Source organism: Lampetra fluviatilis, chromosome 20 (genome assembly GCF_964198595.1).
Source record: "Lampetra fluviatilis chromosome 20, kcLamFluv1.1, whole genome shotgun sequence".
NCBI classification, from domain to species: Eukaryota; Metazoa; Chordata; class Hyperoartia; order Petromyzontiformes; family Petromyzontidae; genus Lampetra; species Lampetra fluviatilis.
In genome coordinates, this window is record NC_136294.1 from 7,437,690 (window position 1) to 7,458,846 (window position 21,157).

General features: G+C 47.9%; 1 long non-coding RNA gene across 1 annotated transcript; it reads left to right on the plus strand.

The window, feature by feature from the left end:
• Positions 1–4: 4 nt before the first annotated feature.
• LOC144937918 (uncharacterized) lies at positions 5–19,905 on the plus strand. The gene is made up of 4 exons (XR_013637796.1): positions 5–51; positions 1,358–1,428; positions 4,353–4,476; positions 19,766–19,905. It is a non-coding gene; the product is annotated as an uncharacterized LOC144937918 (long non-coding RNA).
• Positions 19,906–21,157: the final 1,252 nt, after the last annotated feature.

The following is a 21,157-nucleotide window of genomic DNA, read 5'->3' on the forward strand; positions in this document are numbered from 1 at the left end:
TCCAGCCTATGCAAGCCACCTTTCCCAGGCGATGGGAGGCGTATGGGCGGGGTAATTATGTTAAATACCGCACGTCGCTATAACACCGCTATGAATATTAAAAAAAACTGATATTACAACGAAATGAATGTATTACATTTTTTCGACAAAATCCCGTAATTTACGGATTAAATGAGCATCCTGATTATTATTTTTTACCAGTGGTAGAAATTCCACATTCCGATGGAAATAGTGAGTCTATAAATAGGGCAACCACTGGTGACTTCCACACAAAGCGGTTTCATTTTATCGACCCCGACTGGATGATGGGCTGAGCGAGTCAGCACCCAGTCTTCCGATGTGAGCCGCGTGTTACCACCGCTGAGCCTAATTGCAAAGGGTACTGTGTATACCGTGTAAGTAATGGGCGGAAAGAGGGAATTATTAACTGTACCAATTATTTGCCTAGGAGAGCATCGCCAATGAGTCTCAACACTTATTTTTCAGGAAGAGCCTGCGTTGAGTTGTTGGGCCATTTCCATGAATGAGTGTTAGGATGAATGTGGAAAGAAACCAGCAAGGCCGTAATTATAAGATATATTGGGGGGTACACATCCCCCCCCCCCCCATATATTGCTATAAAATAGTTTTCTGTTTATATGATTGTGGTTATGGTTGTACTTTATAAATCCCTACTCTCTGCTATTGCATACAATGAAACCAGAAAAGAGAAAAAATAGAAAAAAACCGAGCAATGTAATACAATACATTATTAGACATTATTGTTAAAAATAAAAAAAAGTCCATCCTATGTGCAAGTGAATTTTTTTATATTTTAGGCAGGAAATTCGTTTTCAAATTTAGATATTTTTTTTATGGGGGGGGGACCCCCAGACCCCCTGGAATATTTAGCCCCCCCCAATGTTGACTCCATGGCTACGGCCTTGGAAACCAGAGAACCTGGAGAAATTCCACCGTGCGTGCAAAGTGCTGACAACTCAACACTGCCATCTACTGGCCACCTCGTAACCCATACACGTGCAACACCTGGCAAGCCCTGGTCGTCAGCTATCCAAGAAATAACCAGGTTAAAATCCTGCTCAGCTTCTGCGATCAGACCGGATATAGCACATTCAGGGTGATTTGATCATCCGAAAATGTATGAAATTACGTGTGTGTGGTATGATGTTGTATTACTACATTTTCATTAAAAATCAAAGAGCCCATTGGGATGAAAAGAGTTGTGCCAGGGAAGATTGAATAAAGACAAAGAGCGAAATGCCACATTACACAAGCAATTGTAATTCATCAACATCTACCTTCAAAGCATTTGACTCATTCAATGCTTTATCCCCTCTGTCAAATCCCTTGGCTGCAGCAAAGTACACAAGATCTGCCCAAACAGTGTCCCACCATCAACTATTTGGTGTTCTACTTGATCGCTTGCACGTATGTATGTTTAACTTCTTTCACACAGTACGTAGTCAACCGTGGTAATCGGAGGTACGGGGCAAGGACAATAAACTAAACACAAAAAGCAGTTCTAAAGAATGAAAAGTACATAGCTCAAGTGGCTTCCTTATATTGGAAGGAAGAGCGTTACAGACGGCCGCAGAAGCGCATCTGAAAGCAGTGACCGCTTTTGTTCGATCGCGAGCCAAAAGCCGCCGTGGGGATGACCGGAGTTTGCGTCATGGTTTACGCTCTGTTCGTTTAGTGGTTTTTATGTATTTATTGAAGCAATGATATGTCGATTTAAACTGTGCAACAAATTGACTCAAGCAATAGCGACGTGGAGGAGTTACACAAATCTTAATTTTTGGAGTTACACAAAGCCTCGCCAGGAGATGCCTCATCTGAGATGAGTTGCAAACAAGCACGGGGCATCATCATCTCTACCCCACGTTAGGCATGCACTCCAATTGGCGATGTCTCAATCACTCCATTGCAGCTTTAGATGTTTTGAGATATGATCCCAGGATGGTACATTCTGAACTAGTAGTTAGTTGACAAATCGGAGAGTATCGAAATTCTATGCGATTTGTTCCCCACACACGTGCTGCTGGACATGATCTGATGGGAGTAGTTTGGTGACGTTTTCGGCATTCGGGAAACAGAGACGTTGGAACAACTATCATGTTTTTAAAGGGCCTGAGTAATCGAACATAAAAAAGTAGTTGGTTGAAACTTTTAATCGATTCATTGGTTTCATTGACGTATCATTCCAGTCCCCCTTCTGAACGCTTTCATGTGGATGTCCCTACGCAGCGTGCAATTCGTGGAAGGCTATTCTGAGGGGTAATAATTAATCATACAAAGGTCTCTTTCACTATCAGTGCTGATGTCTCAGAAAGACAAACAGGCCCAGAGTGCCAGCTTTAGCAAATGCCTCTGGGACACATGTATTAAGAATGCCCATAGGCTGACGGAATGAAATGTTTTTTTATGTGGTGCAACAGACGGCGGTCCGTTTAATAACAGAAAAACAAGTTGTTGCATTGGTTTTCAAGGAATTGTATTTTTTTTACAAAAATGTAAGGGAACTGTTGGTAGCAGCGTACTGCTACGTTACAAAAAAAGTAATTGAACACTGCTTTCTAATAGAATCGTAAACGGTTTGGGCCTTCCACAGATCAGAGAGGGCAGCGAGATTTACTGACTATATAGTCGCGGACTACACTGTGTGGGGCGCTGAGAAAACTGGGACTTTTTTAAACTGAACAGTAAATTCTAATCCATCCTAAATGACACATATAACGAGGGGGCTAATCTGCTTGCATGCGTGCACCTATCTTTGGTGAACTCCTCGACCAATTTCACCTCCGCCGAATGGGGTTGTCATGCAAATCAGCTCAAAATTAAAACTAAAACTACAATTGATCTGATCATTTGTCGTATCCCCCACGGCGGCGTCGCTTTTTTTTATTTGATACGCTCTACCATTTTTATATTTTTTATGATACTGAAATACCCCGCCGCGTGACACAAATTCCTGCAGCCCAAATTTCAGTCGCACAAACCGGATCGACGTGCAGGGAGGGGACGTGTGAAGGGGGGGGGCATTCAATCTCAAAAGGCCTGCCCACCACAATTTTGCGCAATAAACAACGCACTCAACGCATTCGTAAATAACACTGCCTTCCGACTCAAATATATAATAGGCCATGTTTTGGCCAAATTGCCCTTCTTCGTGCCACGTACAATGTACAGAGGTGGTCCAGATGGCATGTGACCCCACCAATTAGTTGACCCCTAACATTTTTTTCCCTTCGCATATTCATTTTCTGTTTTAAATAAACCATACTTTGAAAATATTACGTTTTTAGAAAATTAAATGGAGGGTAACAAGACATCTGGAGCACCCTGTACACATTGGTTATGAGATTCAGCTGAGTAGATAGCTGCTGATTGGTGTGGTACCAGGTGAGTGGTGAATGTCTGACGGAGGTCAGGTGGATGGCTACTGGACGTCTGTGTGAAAAAAATCTTTATAGCTCATCGGATTCATCCAGTATCAATACATATTATGATTCTGACATAGCACTTCACACGAGTCTGTCGCACGGGCTGGGTGAGGTGCTATGAGGGTCAGGTAGGTGACTCAGCACTTCACCAGGTTCGTGGCACCGGCTGGGTGAAGTGCTATGATAATATATGCATTGTCTTTGAAACTGATTGGTCTACACCAGAGACAGCCTTCTTTAGGGCCGAGTCTCAACGCCTTTTGGCGTTCTCTGGTCTAACACTGGTTGAGACTTGGTTTCTGTTTGGTGATTGAACATCTTAACGCGTCTTTAATTGCCAGAAAGGGTAAACCCTATTCTTATACTTACACAAATATGGTTGCAGGTGCCCTTTCGTGTGTAGTGGGTCCAAGGACCCTGGAGACGGAGCGCTTGAGGCAACACGTTTATTAGCGTTACGTGTGAGATACACGCTCCCTAACACAGAGGGGTAGCGGCCCCTCTACCCGATACTTAGGGAGGTACAGCCTCCGGGCTAGCGTGTCCTTATCACTGGGACTACCCTCACGTTCCTCCGGCTAAGGGCACCTAGGGGGAGGCTACCTGACCCAACCCAGCCAAGGTCCTCGGATCTCGAACCCTTGACCCACCCGGTACCGGCCCTTAGAAGGACGGCAGGTCCCGGGGGTTCCCAGGGTTTGACCACTGGCCCACGACAGCCCCGGCCCTTAGAAGGCTGTCAGGTCTGGGGGTTCCCAGGGTCCTAGCCTAGCCGGTCTTCTTTCTTCAGCTTGACGAAGACTGCCGGACTCGTCGCGAGGTCCGGCTTTTATACTCATGCCAGGGTCTCTCCGTCCCTGGCCACGCCCTCTCCGCCCCTGGCCACGCCCTCCTTCTGGAACTCTCTAGGGGGCTCTGGAATACCCCCCCCAACCCCTCTCTTGGGGCTGGGAGAAGCTCGTGTCCCAACGGCCCGGCTGATCCAACCCATCCCGGGTTACCACCCCCTATGGACACATATCTGCTACTACAGGTAAGTATACATAACAAGACGCTATACACAATGCCTGTCAATGACGCTACATATTTACGTGCAACATCACGTACTTCATGGGAACCGTGATTATGTGACTTGGTGCGAAATTGATGCTCATATCCTCATGGAAAAAAATGCTTTTGTTAAACACCTGATGAACCTGGATGTAACTCTCTGCTTGTTTTTCAAAAAAATCTATTTCCATCTTTGCCTACGTGACCCTGCTGGGTGGTAGATGGTTATTTATATAAACATTGAAAGACCTGCACGATGTAACCCAAAACTAAATAAATATGCTCATATGCAGATATCAAACTGTGCAAATGTTACCTGTATAAATAGTTTGCTGGTTGCTTAAGATATATCTGCCCTTTTCTCTCGGCTTTGAAGAAAGGCTGCTACTCAAAATTCTGAATGTATAATAATTTTTATGTATTTGTTTTATATACTATATTTAGTCATGAATGTAAACTTTTTTTATTTACCAGATAAGGTCCACTGCGCTATATAGTTATTTTTCAGAAGCGACCTGGCCACAATTGATAGCTCCAACGAAGTGGCTTATCATGTGGACATCTATCGCAACCAAGTACTCTAAACGCACTTTTCTAAATGTGGAGGGGAAAACCGTAGGACACGGAGTAAAAATCCACGCGACCACGGGGAGAGAGCGAGAGAGAGACATGCAAACTCCAAATATACAGCAGGCGTCAGGGTCGGGATCAAACCAACGACCTTCTGTATACCGGGCGAGGTAGTTAACATCTCGCCACCGGAGCAGTGGTGTAATGGCTGGCACGCTGAACCTGAAATCCGGAGGTCGCCAGTTTGGTCTCCTAGCGTGGCAGTGCAAGCAACGGTGAGCACATTTATACACAAAGACAAAGATCCCCCCTGTAATATAGCCTTAACAGACTGTTGGGGCAAGTGCAAGTTTCTTAACCCCCCCCCCCCCACTGCTTCTGTCCATCCAGCAATGTATGAGGTGAATGCCACACTTAGCCATTGGGCAGCTTCGCTTCTGGTGCGGTATAGTGTGGGTAAGGGGCCGTCCATAAATGACGTCACGCACCTACGGGGGGGGGGGGGGTCAGACATTTGTGACGATGTGTGACGAGGGGGGGGGGGGAGTTTAGAAATGTGACGTCACATCAAAATGCGCAACTTTAAATAAATATAAACAACACGTTGTTACTTAATGAAATATACTTTTTAATAAAAGTTTTCTCCTACAACATCAGATTGCAGCTCCACATTAAATACGCACTACAATGACAATAGTTTAAAGCGATTTGAAGCATGTTTTATTTTCAAAATGGAAATATTTTTTGGGGGGGGGGGCAGAGCTTTGTGACGTCATATTTGAGGGGGGGGGTTTGACTTTTTGTGACGCCGTGTGACGAAGGGGGGGGGGGGGTAAAAAATCGTCCAAAATCGCGTGACGGTCATTTATGAACGGCCCCTAATGCCACCTCCTCCAAGACGTCGGGCTAGTGTGACAGAGTACGCTAGACATACCCTCGAGAAGGTTCGGCTCTTTTGAAGCCCCTCTAGCCGAGACCTGCCTCGAGCGGTGGTGTCAGCAAGCATTTACAGGTCAGCACATTGGCCACGTACACGTCAGTGTGCAATGGCATCTGATGATAATTCTTGTTTTGCTTTTTTTACCCACAATCCACCATGGCAGTTAATAATACATATTCAAAGGAAGCTGCTCCCAGTCACAATTTAAATGTTATCTGCGAGAGAGAGAGAGAGATAAATGAATGCTGCATCCAATTTGAATTCTGTCCCCTTTGCGCTATAGGTTGATAATTAGAAACCCTTGCTAGGCCCTTTTAAGATTTTTTCCACTAAACCTAATTCACAAGGGAATTATGGCTAATATTACCATGCTATTTATAGTGCAGTACTTTTATTTTATATCATTAACCATCTCATATATTCTCACTATAAGTGTGTGGTACTATGCAGATTTTATATATTTGCCCTTGCATCTGTATTTCTCCCTAAATAGTTTCAATCTCACTTGCAAAGTATCTAAATAATCTAAAAAAATGCTCCACTTACCTATATAAAATCTGTCTACGTATCCACTTCAAATCAAAATGTATTCAACCCTGTCAAATGCAACTGAGACGACAGTATATATATATTTTGTATTAAATATAATGATAATGTATGTTTATATATGAATACATATATTTATAAATAACGATATATTTGTATTAATGATATGTATCATAATATATTTCTTATATATACTAAGTGTAAATATATATATATACCTGGACGCGTAATCTGTCACCAAGCAGAATTCAAAAAACAAAGACAAAAACGGTTTTAAAATAACACAGTGGTTTTGCTATTCACGCCATTCTCATAGCAAACGTGCAATGTTTCACAAACAGGTTCAGTAATTTGCGAGTATTTTTCTTTCTCTCTCAAATTTGACGCCGGTTCACAATCGGCCTTCTCGTTTCAAATCACATCATGGGATCTTGAACATCCACTGCGCAGCAAACAGTGCGCATTTGTATGATCAGTACCCCAGCAGTACTAACCAGGGCGGCTTGCCTGCTTCGAACCACCAACCTCTGCTACGAGCTGTGAATGCACTACCGCCTATTCTCAGGTTTTTTCGGTAAAGTCACTACCGCCTAGGCCATGCCACTGCGCTATACATATATACACACACACACGCACCTCATTTGCATACATAAAGTGCTCACCAAAGATGAATGTTGGAGAGTAATCCCTTTCTTGTGGGGTTTTTAGCCACCAATGGGGGCTTTGTGATAAGCGGAACACGGAGCAAAATAACCCTCAGTAGACGTCAGGATGGATGGCTCCGGCTAATCTTAATTACAACACGGTGCCCTTCGCTGGAGGATTTGGTAAATAAACAACCGAAGCAGCTGAGCAAAGTGGGACATTCATTTCTGTTGTCACACGAGGGCTTCAAAGTATTTGCCTCACTGGGTACAGCAAATGGAGTGGTGCATAGGTCACTGGAAAAGACGCGCACCTCCCACTTTAATAGACCTGCAACTATTGACCACAAACCAGCTATCGGAGCAATCAGTTAATATCAACTATTGATTATATTAAGCGAATGGTAATTGCCATACAATTAGTTGGTGGTATTATTATTTAGGGTGGTGGGAAGGGATTCGTGTTGTCGCCGTCTTCACCGGGTCACTCGCATATCGTTAAGTAATTCTCGGGTGTTTTGTTTTTAAATGCCGTGCATAGCCAGACGATATAAAACCCCTTCAACATATCTTTCGTTCTACTCTATAAAGCATTCACATCACTGGACACAGGGCACACACCTGTTTAATTACCTTGCAAAATTCTCCACACCTGGTGCTAAAAAATGCGCTTCACTACAGTATTAACGAAAGAAAAACCTCACGTTGCCAGAGGAAAAAAATAATTATATTGCATATTTTTATTTTCTTCAGCCTTACGGGAGTGTGGAAATGGCCCGTGGATCTCAAAAGGCTGATAAAGAGCCAGGCGTCTACCAAACGTGACAATGATGGAAGAGAATTTAGACTGTGTGGACAGCATTGGTGTCGAGGTTTAATATAACACCAGATTATGCCAGTGACCAAAGTCCGATTCCTAGTCACACACAAGAGCAGCAGCGATCATTGGTATCAGAACCATTAACTCAGCCTTCAATGTATATGTAGTGCCTGAAAATACACTCCACACGCGGGAGTGGGTGTACGCGCGCGCAGAGTACAATGGGAGCAAACTAGGTCGCCTTTTGACGTCATCTGGTCCAACCCATGTGAGACTAGGCTCTAAGGAAAGCTGTCTCGGGTGTGGACCAATCAACTTCAAGGACAGTGCATATCATTATCAGAGTTATGTTTTTTGTTTGCATTATGACTGCAGGTATTGTGGTCTATGCAAACATGACTCCTTGTAAAAAAAGGTGTCAGTTTTGTTGCCAGATAGAAGGGTAAAAAAACAATTATCAGAGGTCGAGGCTGTTGTTGTCGTTAGGCCTGAAGAGGTCAGAGACGGGCAGGGGGAAATTAAGAACACAGGGCGCTGATTGGCTGGAAGTTGTTATTGTCCAAATGTGGTGCCACGCTGTCTGAGGACAGTAACAGGGGTTAAGGGGCGATTAAGGACGCAGGGCGCTGATTGGCCGGGAAGTTGTTGTTGTCGGTTAGTGGCGCCGTGTTGTCTGGAAAACGGGGCAGGTGCCAGCGGGGGCTGGGGAGCGAGTGGCGTCGCGGAGGATGCCACCGCTTAATTGGAGATTAATTGGCTCGGGGATAAAGAGAGGAGTTTTTGGAGCAGACGGGAGTCCGCGCCTGGGAGAGGAAGAAGGATGTTGGAGCCGCAGCAGCGGAGCCAGAAGCAGTGGAGAAGTGTAGGGTAGCGGCGGAGAAGTGTAGGGTAGCAGTGGAGAAGTGTAGGGTAGCAGTGGAGAAGTGTAGGGTAGCAGTGGAGAAGTGTAGGGTAGCGGCGGAGAAGTGTAGGGTAGCGGCGGAGAAGTGTAGGGTAGCGGCGGAGAAGTGTAGGGTAGCGGCGGAGAAGTGTAGGGTAGCGGCGGAGAAGTGTAGGGTAGCGGCGGAGAAGTGTAGGGTAGCGGCGGAGAAGTGTAGGGTAGCGGCGGAGAAGTGTAGGGTAGCGGCGGAGAAGTGTAGGGTAGCGGCGGAGAAGTGTAGGGTAGCGGCGGAGAAGTGTAGGGTAGCGGCGGAGAAGTGTAGGGTAGCGGCGGAGAAGTGTAGGGTAGCGGCGGAGAAGTGTAGGGTAGCGGCGGAGAAGTGTAGGGTAGCGGCGGAGAAGTGTAGGGTAGCAGCGGAGAAGTGTAGGGTAGCAGCGGAGAAGTGTAGGGTAGCAGCGGAGAAGTATTGGGTAGCAGTGGAGAAGTGTAGGGTAGCAGCGGAGAAGTGTAGGGTAGCAGTGGAGAAGTGTAGGGTAGCAATGGAGATGCCAGCAGAAGCGGCTGAGTGTGACGGCGAAGCCGATAAAGAGCGGCTGAACTGTGACGGAGAGAGTGGAGAGGAGAGTCGACGGAGGAGAGACGCGAAGCGAGCGAGGCCGGCGGAACGCGGCGAGCGAGCGGAGAGCGCGCAGGAGGAATGTTGATTGGCGTTAGCTGGAGGAATATTGATCGGTATCAGCGAAATAAAGTGAGAGAGAGAAGCAAGAAGCTATCGTGTCAAGTCGAGCACTACATGTATATGTCACATGTCTAATCTCCTCTCTACACTCATGTGCACAGCATTATTCCACTCATTTGATTTCCTGATAAACATCTTCGCTTGTTTAAATCTCTCCCCCCCCCCACCCCATGTGTTTTATAGTCTGTTGTTTCACTCACCTTGCTGGGACCTTGTTTAGGAAGGACATTATGCCGAACCACAACTCCAAAACTCATTGAAGAGCCATAGAGCTCAACGCCGCAGCATTACTCATTGTTGGTATGGTCCAAACATTGAACAATCGGACTCTAATCTAGATAGAATCGGACTCTCTTTAAAAAAAAAAGTCTTCAGAGTCGAAAGAGGCTTTCATCCTCAAATAATTAGTATAATAATAATAATGCAAATTTATGAGCGCGCACATATTTCACCAATCGGGATGCATTGTTTGATCGACAACTCGGGAGGCATTGCACGGCAACGGAGCTCGGAGTCCCTCGTTTGCCAACCGGAGCAAGGTGAGCCTCCAGCTGCTGCTTGAAGGTGGATGACAAACCACAAGAGCAAGGACAACACTGGTCAACAAACGAAACAAATTTTCTGGCCTGGACTTTTGCAGCTGTTTTAGACTAATTTCAGGGTACTGATTTCAAATCTGATCTCAGATTTGCTCTATCACATCATTTTTATGCTATCGGCATACCCCATTTTCATCGATTTTACCCGAAATTAACTCTATCACTTATGATTGCAAGTTGTTGCGAGTCAGTGACTGCTTTAGTGTTAAAATATGGTGCTGTATTTTTAGGATAGTGTGTTTATAATATCATTTTATGTAGATATCCACATTCGTTTAATATTTTTCTTCTGCAGTTTTTATTGAAAATACAATATTTGATATCTCAAAAACCTGATGTGATAGACAAAAACTGATCCCAGATTTGGAATCAGCACCCCAAAATTACCTTAGAACCGTTGGAATACCTTATGCCAGAAAAAGTGTGTTGACCAGTGCAATCTAACCTCACCACCCCTTGGTGTGTTTGTGCGAGCCATAGCAGGTACCCACTAACAGCAACCGCCCCAACAGTCTAATTCCCCACGTGTAATCATTTGACCTGGGTGTATGTGGGGTAGGAGGTAAACGAAGGGCGAGTGGTGCGATCAGTTGGCACAATGGGGGAGCACAGATGGTGCATTTGTCAGTCAGCTCAGTCAGTCAACCCATGGCACCTGGGTCTGTCCCGTGGCCTTCTGCCAGCGAGCCTTCGACACTTCCCGTGGCCTCACCTTGCACCTAGCTTGGCACAAGTGCAGTGGTGACGTCACCGCCACTTAGTTGTTGGTGGTGGTAATCACAATAGGGGCAGTTGCTTGCTGTGTGGGATTGCCGGATGTTTTTTTTGGTAAATTGAGCCTGTGGGTGGAGTAAGTATAGTGCGACTCTGAGCTTGGCTCCGCGCCTCTGAGTTGCGGCAACTACGCCTGCAAATTTGCGCGCGTTACAAATTGAACTATTATTATTAACAAGCTGCATGATAAACCCTGGAACCCGAGTTCGATTCCCAGCCTTGACTTACATCAGCGGCGAGTGATTTCCGAAATGTCCCTACCCTCCCCTTCACTTACCCGCACTGACCAGCATAGTGAAATATGGTCCAAAACCACGATGACTGACACGGTTTTGTGAGACCTTCATCCATCCATTGGAGAATTGAGAATGACTGAAAATATATATTTTTATATCGAAATCGAGCCTAAGCTTCTGAAAAGAAGAGCCAAAAAATGCTCCATTTGCCAAGAGCGGAGCCGAAATGTCTACAAAGTTGAGATTTGTTTAAGTAGTTTTTTCTGAATCAAAACGGCTTAAAATAACACCAAATCGTTTACAAAAATCGCCAAATCTGGCAGCCCTCCTGCTGGTGTGCGGATCTGATAGGGCCAGTGAGTTGGCAGAAGTTGCGACGTAGAATATTTCACACGGCGCAACAATTCCCACGCTCCGAGTTCATCTCCCGACGCACAACAGTGAACATTGATGCATGTGTCTGGCTTTGGCCTCCCTCAAGGTCAGCTGAGCCTGAAGTAACCATCCGCTGCAGCGTTATTAATAACGGTCCTGGGGAAGGATAAGGTAACAAGAGTTTGTATTGTCAAGGCCATACCTCTGGGTGTGCCCGCTACAGAAAGTACTGAAAGCCCTCGATTTAATAGAGCCAAGAATTGAGGAGGGCATTCCTGTGTGTGTGTGGCCGTGCTTGTGTTAGCAAGACTGCCCGGGAGTGGTGAGGGACAAAAGGGGAAATTTGTCTCACGTCTCAGACAAAAGAGAGCCCCACAAAGGGCCTGTTTATTGTTGTTGTAATTAATACGGGGGGAGGGGCACGTTAATGCTGAGCCATGGATCTCAGTAGGCCTTACCTGGTACAAAAAACAACCCAAAAATGCATCCCTGTGACGAAACTTGATTGACTGTTACGACATGTTTACGATTTCCGCGATAATATTTTTGTCCTGCTAGATCTCGTAGTTTTTATTTCGTGAAGTGAACACTCGGCCGCCTCAAGGTCTACTCTCACAGTATCCCCACATCTGCCTTGAGGTCGTTTTCCAGGTCAAAGACCCGTGGGCGCTCACTTCAATGTCTGACTTTGCTAACATGCCTTCCCCCGTGCTACGTAAAATGTTACGAGTGGTCAAGAGTATTAAATGCGATTGATCACTTATAAATGTAGCACAATCGTTTATGCAATGGGTCTCAGCCATGTGCTGAGTGCCACGATGACATGCGGGTTACATGCTGTCAAGTTGCAGATGATACAATTTGCTCGAATGCTTATAATACTTTTTTTATATTTGTTTTTATAAGCTAAACTATCTTAACAGGTAGTGAATGAGCTGTAATCTCTATTTCTTTCAGAGGTGACCCGGCCACACACGATAGCTCATCGAAGGGGCTGATGTCATCATCGTCATCGCACGTGGGAATTTAGAGTAGCAGCCAAATAATCTAAACGCACGTTTATGAATGTGGGTGGCAAAATCAAAGAACCCGGAGAAAAATCCACGCGACCACCACGGGTAGAGTGAACACACAAACTCCAAATGCACGGGCATCATTAGGATCAGGATCGAACCCACGACCTCCTGCATACCAGGCGAGGGAGTTAACATCTCAGCACCGTGCCCCCCCCCCCCCCTATATAAAGAAGATAAACGGCAGAGGAGAGAAGAGCATTGGCGTGACATCGACGGGGCCCACTCCTCCCTCCCCAAAACCGCCTGCCGTGTCTGCTATTGAGCACTGCGGATCTCAGATCAGTCTGTTCTGCCACATCCAGACTCACCATTGGTTACACTGTCCACGTAACACTTGTCATCGTCGTACCCGAGGGACCGCCGACGTTTTGTTTACCCAGAAAAGCCTCACTGCACCTAAATAATCACTCTGCAATTCGTATAATTTATACAAATGCACTTGACAACAACATCGTCACATGCATTTCATACTCTCGCCTGGCTCCTGTTGATTTGTTTCGCTGGATGAGATGCCTGCTCTCCTGTGAGTTCATATCAACAATATGTTGATGCCAAAAACTCCTCTGAGGCAAGAAGTGCTCCGGTGGTTTTTGTAGAATAACTCCCGAGCTGCGCAACTCTACTCAGATTGTAAATGTTGTAGAATTACTCTCCAACACACCGGTGTGCTGTAATAGTAACGAATTGGCATGTTTTGTTTACGTGGCAAATTGTACAATTTGGCTGGAGCCAGGTTTAACGACACTTTTAGATTTACGCGATCTAATGCAAAAAAAAACTTGTATTATGGGTGTTAAAATTACGCTCTGACCACATTCTTCTTTCAGAAAATGTAGCCACTGTTTTAATATTATTACTGAGCTCTTAACAGTCTTGGAAAATTACTTACTGGAGTATGATGTCAGCACACACAAATACAGCATTCCCTCGTTATTCACTAACTTGTAATCCGCAAATTTCGGCGATCTCCGAATCGCATCTGGAACTCGACACTACTACTGTATCGAAATAGAGAAAGAAAGTGATGAGATAAAGTGTTGAAATGAAGAAATGAGATCAAGCGATGAGATGAAGTGATGGGAGATAAAGTGATGAGATAAAGTGATGAGAGATAATGTGATGAGATAAAGTGATGGGAGATAAAGTGATGGGAAATAAAGTGATGAAATGAAAAAATGAGATTAAGTGATGAGATGACGTGATGGGAGATAAAGTGATGAGAGCATCATCATAGTTTAAGGTAAGTTCATTTATAAACGATGATTTCATACTCTAATAGTTGTTATTTACTTCATGTTTATTATAAGCAATGTTTTTTCGTGTTATGATCAATTAAATGTATTTATTCAAGGTTTTTGTAGGCCAATGTCATTATCCACGAAGTTTGCTATTCACGAACATCTCCGAAACGCGGCCCTCGCGAATAACGAGGGAACGCTGTGTGTGTGGGGGGGGGTGCTTACTGTGGCTGCTGCTATACTGGTGCACGGGAACATCAAACGCGCGCGTGGTGACATCAGCACAGCCTGTGCATCGGAGTCGAATTAACTTTGTTGGAATTCGCCGTAGTTACGTTTCCAGAAAGAGATGTCACTTGCATCATGAAATCTACGATAAGTTACGAATATGTTTTTCTGCCAAAGGACACATCCAATTAATGATAAAATAGAACATTTTCAAGCAGGATTAATTGAAACCCTTCATAAGGCAAGGATGTGTTCATTCTTAGCTAGTTGGAAAATGTACCATAAATGTCAGCATTCATATCTCTGATGGTATATGTTCGGTATCCATGGATCAATTTTCCAAAATTGTTCCCATATTTGGATGAAAAAGTTAACTTTGCAGTTTTGTTGAGGGAGGCAAGGCATTAGCTTTTAATCACGTAAAAAAAATCACCAGATAGGGGAAAACAATTGTAAATGTATTTGTTTTCATTGGTATCGGTTGATTTGCCACTCCAATAGTTCAAACAGTGAACATTCCTCTTCGAGAAACGACGTGTACATCTGCCCTGATGTCAGCTATGACCTAACGACAGCTTTGTGTTACGCCCATCGATCACGAGAAGCAGCTGTGTTTGCGAATTATTGACCTAAGTTAGGGATATTGTTTCTTAAAGTTCACGCTGAGCTATTGTTCGGCATGAAAACTGCGCCCTTCTTAACATCGCGCGCATGTGCTGCCATACAGGATTTAGTGTACCGCAGGTAACAGCCGATGGCAGGGGAAGGGGGTTATCTATCTCCTAACGCATCCTGTGCGTGTCATCGCTGTTTCCCTGTTGTGACGAGTGCTTACTGCCACAGAAGCAGCTGTTGCACTGCAGGGATGCTCGCTGGTCAGATGCTGCAGGACCTGTCCCCTCCCCCCCTCGTTCAGACTAAATCAACATTATCTCGGTCACCCAATATAGTGAACTATATAACCCTTTGATTCTACTTTAGCTGCGTATCCGGATTCGTGTATGTGTAGTGGTGATACGCGCTGGGGTAGGGATCGTGTGTCAGCGCGTAGTAATTGGCTGTGTGTGTTGGTGACGCGCGCTGACGGTGGGGGATCAGGGGTCAGCGCGGGGTCATGGGTTGTGTGGTGGTGATTGGCTGTGTGCCGGTGACGCGCTTGAGAGGGAGTGATCGTGTGGCAGCGCGGCGTGATTGGTTGTGTAGTGGTAACACGCGCTGGGGAAAACGGATCGTAGGAACAGCGCGGCGTGATTGGTCAACTAAGGAGCGATGCTCACGTCGAGGTCCGCATACACTCCGTCTCCCGTGAGCGGGGACTATATAAGGGGATGCGCACAGGCGCACGGGGGGAGAAGAGTACCAGCGAAGACGGAAGACGGAGGAAGAGGCGGAACCCTGGGACCCGGAGCCGAACGTCCATGAGAGAGCCGGCTCGTGGGACTCGGAGGTTGTGGCCCACGCCCAAGCCGGGGTGGGCCTGTAGGCTTCACGGACGTTACGGAGTCAAGAGCAGTGTGTGTAGCCGGAGGGATAGAAGCTACACGAGTCAAGTGCAGTGTGTGTAGCCGGAGGAATAGAAGCTACACGAGTCAAGTGCAGTGTGTGTAGCCGGAGGAATAGAAGCTACACGAGTCAAGTGCAGTGTGTGTAGCCGGAGGAATAGATGCTACACGAGTCAAGTGAAGTGTGTGTAGCCGGAGGAATAGATGCTACACGAGTCAAGTGAAGTGTGTGTAGCCGGAGGAATAGAGGCTACACGAGTCAAGTCAAGTGTGTGTAGTCTGAGGAATAGAGACCACTCGTTGTATAGTGACAAGTCAAGATTTAATAAAAAGTGTGTTACCCGTCAAGGAGTTTCCTGCCGCCATTCAATACTTCAACTGGCGTCAGAAGTGAAACAGTCTTCCAAGCATGGATACAAGGAAGACCCGTCGGACTCACGAGATTGACCGCGAGGATAACCTTGACGACTCGGGCCAGCTGGCATCGGGGGGTGAGGAAGAAGAAATGCCGACGCCGCAGGATCTGCCGAGGGCGCCGGACGAGCGACTATTATATCGGACCTCATTTACAACATTCTCCCCGTCCAATGTCGACCGCTGCTCCCAGTGGACGTGCCATTTTACGCCGCTAATGGGGGATCGTTGGGCATTATCGGTCAGATTAGGGCGTCCATTTGCATTGGAGATATAAAATTGTCGGGTCCCGTTTTCGTTTCTTCTTCCTTGGCGGTTCCTTGTCTATTGGGCACTGATTTTTTGGCTAAAATGCCCGTTAAAATTCTCATCGATCAGCGTTGCATTGAACTACCATCGGGTCGCCGTATTTCATTTTTGACGAACCCTACTGAAATTCGGACGGCGTGCGCTACGATACAAGCGTTAGCGACACAGACCGTGCACGTGCCCCCGGGTTCACAGATGTTAATTCCCCTCCGGTTGCGGAAACCGTGGGTGGGGGAGACCTCGGAACAAGGCATGCTGTTGGGTCCTTCAAATAGGGCTGTCGGGGGTCTCGATTTGTCGGTGGCTCACACTTTGGTTCGGGCTGACAAGGACCCGTTTGTGATGGTTTTAAACGCTGGGTCGCGGCCAGCCGTTATTCAGCAGGGCACCGTGCTAGCTCACGCGGCACGGATCCCTGCGGAAGAGCGGCTGGTTGCGCAGGTTGATCCGAGCCCCACGGGGAACATTACAGCGACGGAGGACCTTGTATGGGTCGATTCGCTGTGCGCGGACTCGAACGATTTGTCAACGGTACAGTTGGGTGCGCTGCGGGCGTTGCTGATAGAGTTTTCTGATGTGTTTAGTAAGCATAAGTATGACATTGGGTGCACGAACCTGTTACGCCACCATATTGAAACGGGCGATGCGGCACCGGTCAGGCAAAATCCCTTCCGACTGAGTCCTACTGAGAAGGAACACGTTCAGTCGGCCGTCAACGATATGCTGGAAGCCGACATTATTTCGCCTTCTTCCAGTCCTTGGGGAGCACCTATTGTGCTGGTTAAAAAGCAGGATGGGTCCTTGCGTTTTTGCGTAGATTTCCGTCACCTGAATAAAATCTCTGTGGCTGACGCGTATCCGCTCCCCAGAATGGACGAGTCCCTCGATGCATTGTCTGGTGCGCGATATTTTTCGACTCTTGATTTATTATCGGGATTCTGGCAGTTGCCACTCGACGACGAGTCTAAACCTAAGACAGCGTTTCGGACTCCAGGGGGCCTGTTCCAGTTTAACCGGTTACCCATGGGACTTCATTCCACTCCCGCGACGTTTCAGCGCCTTATGGAGTTGGTTTTGTCGGGCTTGCAATGGGATACGTGCTTGATTTACCTTGACGATGTCATTGTTTTCAGTAAGACGTTTGAGGAACACCTCCAGCGATTGAGAGGGGTGTTCTTGAGAATGCAATCGGCTAATTTAAAGTTTAAACCGGCCAAATGCCACCTTCTTCGTAAGTCCGTTAGATACTTGGGCCACATTGTCGACTCTTCGGGGATCTCTACCGATCCCGCGAAGACGGACTGTGTCAGTTCATGGCCGACGCCCACGTCAGTTTCTGACGTGCGCAGTTTCATCGGGTTTGCTTCTTATTACCGCCGATTCGTTGAGCATTTCGCCACCATTGCAAAACCCTTGCACGCTCTAACGGCAAAAGGAATCAAGTTCCGATAGGGACCGGAGGAGGAGGCTGCGTTCTGCTCCCTCCGGGACGCCTTGGTGGGTGCCCCACCCTTGCGTTATCCTGACTTTGCGAGTCCCTTCTTGCTAGACACGGATGCTAGCAACACGGGCATTGGGGGGGTGCTCTCGCAAGTCATTGGAGGGGTCGAAAGGGTGGTCGCCTATGGTAGCAGGGTATTGTCACCGGCGGAGCAGCGCTACTGCGTCACCCGTCGCGAGCTGCTTGCTATTGTTTTTTTTGTACAACAGTTTAGACCGTATCTATATGGCCGTCACTTTACAGTCCGGACAGACCACGCGGCGCTTCAGTATTCATTGAGGGTCGCCCAACCCTCGGGCCAATTGTCACGGTGGTTGGAAGTCCTCCAGGACTATCAGTTCACGACTACATACCGTAAGGGGTTGCGCCACACAAACGCCGATGCCCTGTCGCGATTGTCGCCTTGTCACAAATGTGCGTGCTTATCGGGATCGGCGCGCTGTAAACCGACAGTTGGGGAAGGTGTGGGGGCGTTGGCTGCGACTGCGGGTGCACCAATCGGGGATGTTCCCGCTACCCCTGAGGGAGAGGACTTGCTACTCTCACTGTCGCTGATTGAGTGGGGCCGTCTCCAAATGGAAGACAGCTCCCTGCTGGCATTGCGCCGCAGGGTGGGGGGCCCCGAGGAGGGCCGTGAGCGAACTGGCTCCTGGGTACTTAAGCAAGGCCTATTAATGAGATGGGATAGTTTGTCCCGGCGGCACGCACTTGTGGTGCCTTCCACTGTGAGGGGGAAAGTTGTCCTGGCCGCACATGAACGCCTCTTGCATTTGGGAGTAAACAAAACGCTTGCTCTGCTTCAGCGTGACTATTATTGGCCGGGGATGGGGAGTGACGTGGTAAATATTCTAAAGGAATGTGTTGATTGTGCCAGACGGAAACCACCGCCCGTGGCATCTAATCCACCGCTGCAATCTATTCAGGTCTCGCGCACTAACGAGCTCGTTGCGCTCGATATTTTGGGGCCTTTTCCAGTCACGCCTAGGGGTAATAGGTACCTGTTGGTGGGTGTCGAATATTTTACCCGGTGGCCTATGGCGTGGCCACTCGCCAACCAGTCGGCGGCGGCTGTGACGGACGCCTTTGTCCAGGGCTACGTCCTGGACAAGGGGGCTCCCGAACGCTTGCTGACCGACCAAGGGAAAATGTTTTCAAGTAAATTGCTGCAAGAGGTGTGCGACCTATTGGGTACTAAGAAGGTGCGTACCTCCCCGTACCACCCACAGACGGATGGGATGGTGGAGAGACTCCACAGGACTTTGACTTCTATGCTGTGCCAGCAGGTGTGTGAGGCACATGTTGATTGGGACCTGCAGGTCCCGGGGGTCCTCGCCGCGTATAGAATGGCCCCCCATTCAGCAACGGGATTTTCCCCATTCTATCTGATGTACGGTCGGGAAGCCGACCCGCCCATGGAAACGCAGCTGGGCCTGCCCGCACCACGAACAAATTCGAAATTGGCTGAACATATTAAATTTAATATCCATAAGCTGACAGAGGCAAGGGAGGCCGCACGGCTTAATTCGCGGGCTCGCCAAATTGCAAACGAGCGGTTGCGTGCACGGAAGGTGTCCGTGCACGACTGGAAACCTGGTGATAGGGCCTGGCTGCATTGCCCTCAGGCACCTTTGGCTACGTCGCCTAAATTGTTGAAGCCATGGCGGGGACCCGTGGAGGTCGTGCGGGTTGCACGCCCCCAGTGCGTTCAGATAAAATGGGGAAAGCGTCGTTGGTACGTCCACCCCTCCCGACTGAAACCATTCTCGCCTCCATATGGCCTCCCTTTGTGTCGTGAGGGCCGAGCATGTGACGTGACCGACGACCCAAGGGGGGAAATGTCTCTGCCTGATCCTCACGTGTCTCCGCCTGATCCGCTCCCAGGTGTCTCGGAACTGACAGCTGCCGACCACCGGCGGCCGGATCTTCACGGCGCGACCGGTCCTTCCAGGCCCGATCCGCGCCGTCCAGAGCTGCCGGAGCCACCGGACGGTCGTCAGCGTCCCGTTCCATACGACGGACCGGCCAGGCAGACTCGCGCTAGGTCACGCTACTTGTTATGACCTACCGATTGAGGAGTCGAGGCGGCCGGAGCGCCTCGTCACTGCATGTGGTCGCAGAGACACTGGACGCGTTCATTTTCTGGAGTTCGCTTTTATTGTGTTGTTCGTCGGGCTGTACATAGCTTCTTATCTAGGTGTTGTTGTTGACTTTTATTGCGTTGGTTGTCGATTTGTACATAAGTTGTTGTTATTGTTGTGTTGTTGTTGCGTTACGGGGCACACTAGGGGGGTGGGGTTTCTTGTGTTGTTGTTTAGCAGCCGGGCGGGCTGCGAGCTATGTGGGAGGGGGTGATGTAGTGGTGATACGCGCTGGGGTAGGGATCGTGTGTCAGCGCGTAGTGATTGGCTGTGTGTGTTGGTGACGCGCGCTGACGGTGGAGGATCAGGGGTCAGCGCGGGGTCATGGGTTGTGTGGTGGTGATTGGCTGTGTGCCGGTGACGCGCTTGAGAGGGAGTGATCGTGTGGCAGCGCGGCGTGATTGGTTGTGTAGTGGTAACACGCGCTGGGGAAAACGGATCGTAGGAACAGCGCGGCGTGATTGGTCAACTAAGGAGCGATGCTCACGTCGAGGTCCGCATACACTCCGTCTCCCGTGAGCGGGGACTATATAAGGGGATGCGCACAGGCGCACGGGGGGAGAAGAGTACCAGCGAAGACGGAAGACGGAGGAAGAGGCGGAACCCTGGGACCCGGAGCCGAACGTCCGTGAGAGAGCCGGCTCGTGGGACTCGGAGGTTGTGGCCCACGCCCAAGCCGGGGTGGGCCTGTAGGCTTCACGGACGTTACGGAGTCAAGAGCAGTGTGTGTAGCCGGAGGGATAGAAGCTACACGAGTCAAGTGCAGTGTGTGTAGCCGGAGGAATAGATGCTACACGAGTCAAGTGAAGTGTGTGTAGCCGGAGGAATAGATGCTACACGAGTCAAGTGAAGTGTGTGTAGCCGGAGGAATAGAGGCTACACGAGTCAAGTCAAGTGTGTGTAGTCTGAGGAATAGAGACCACTCGTTGTATAGTGACAAGTCAAGATTTAATAAAAAGTGTGTTACCCGTCAAGGAGTTTCCTGCCGTCATTCAATACTTCATATGTAATGCACGAGTCATTGTTGGTCTTTGTGGCAGTGTTTGACTACCAGTTTAACCCGCACGCAAAGTGTCATTATAAATCCTGTCGGACGCCTCCCCGCGTAATTTTAACATCCATAATACAAATTTAT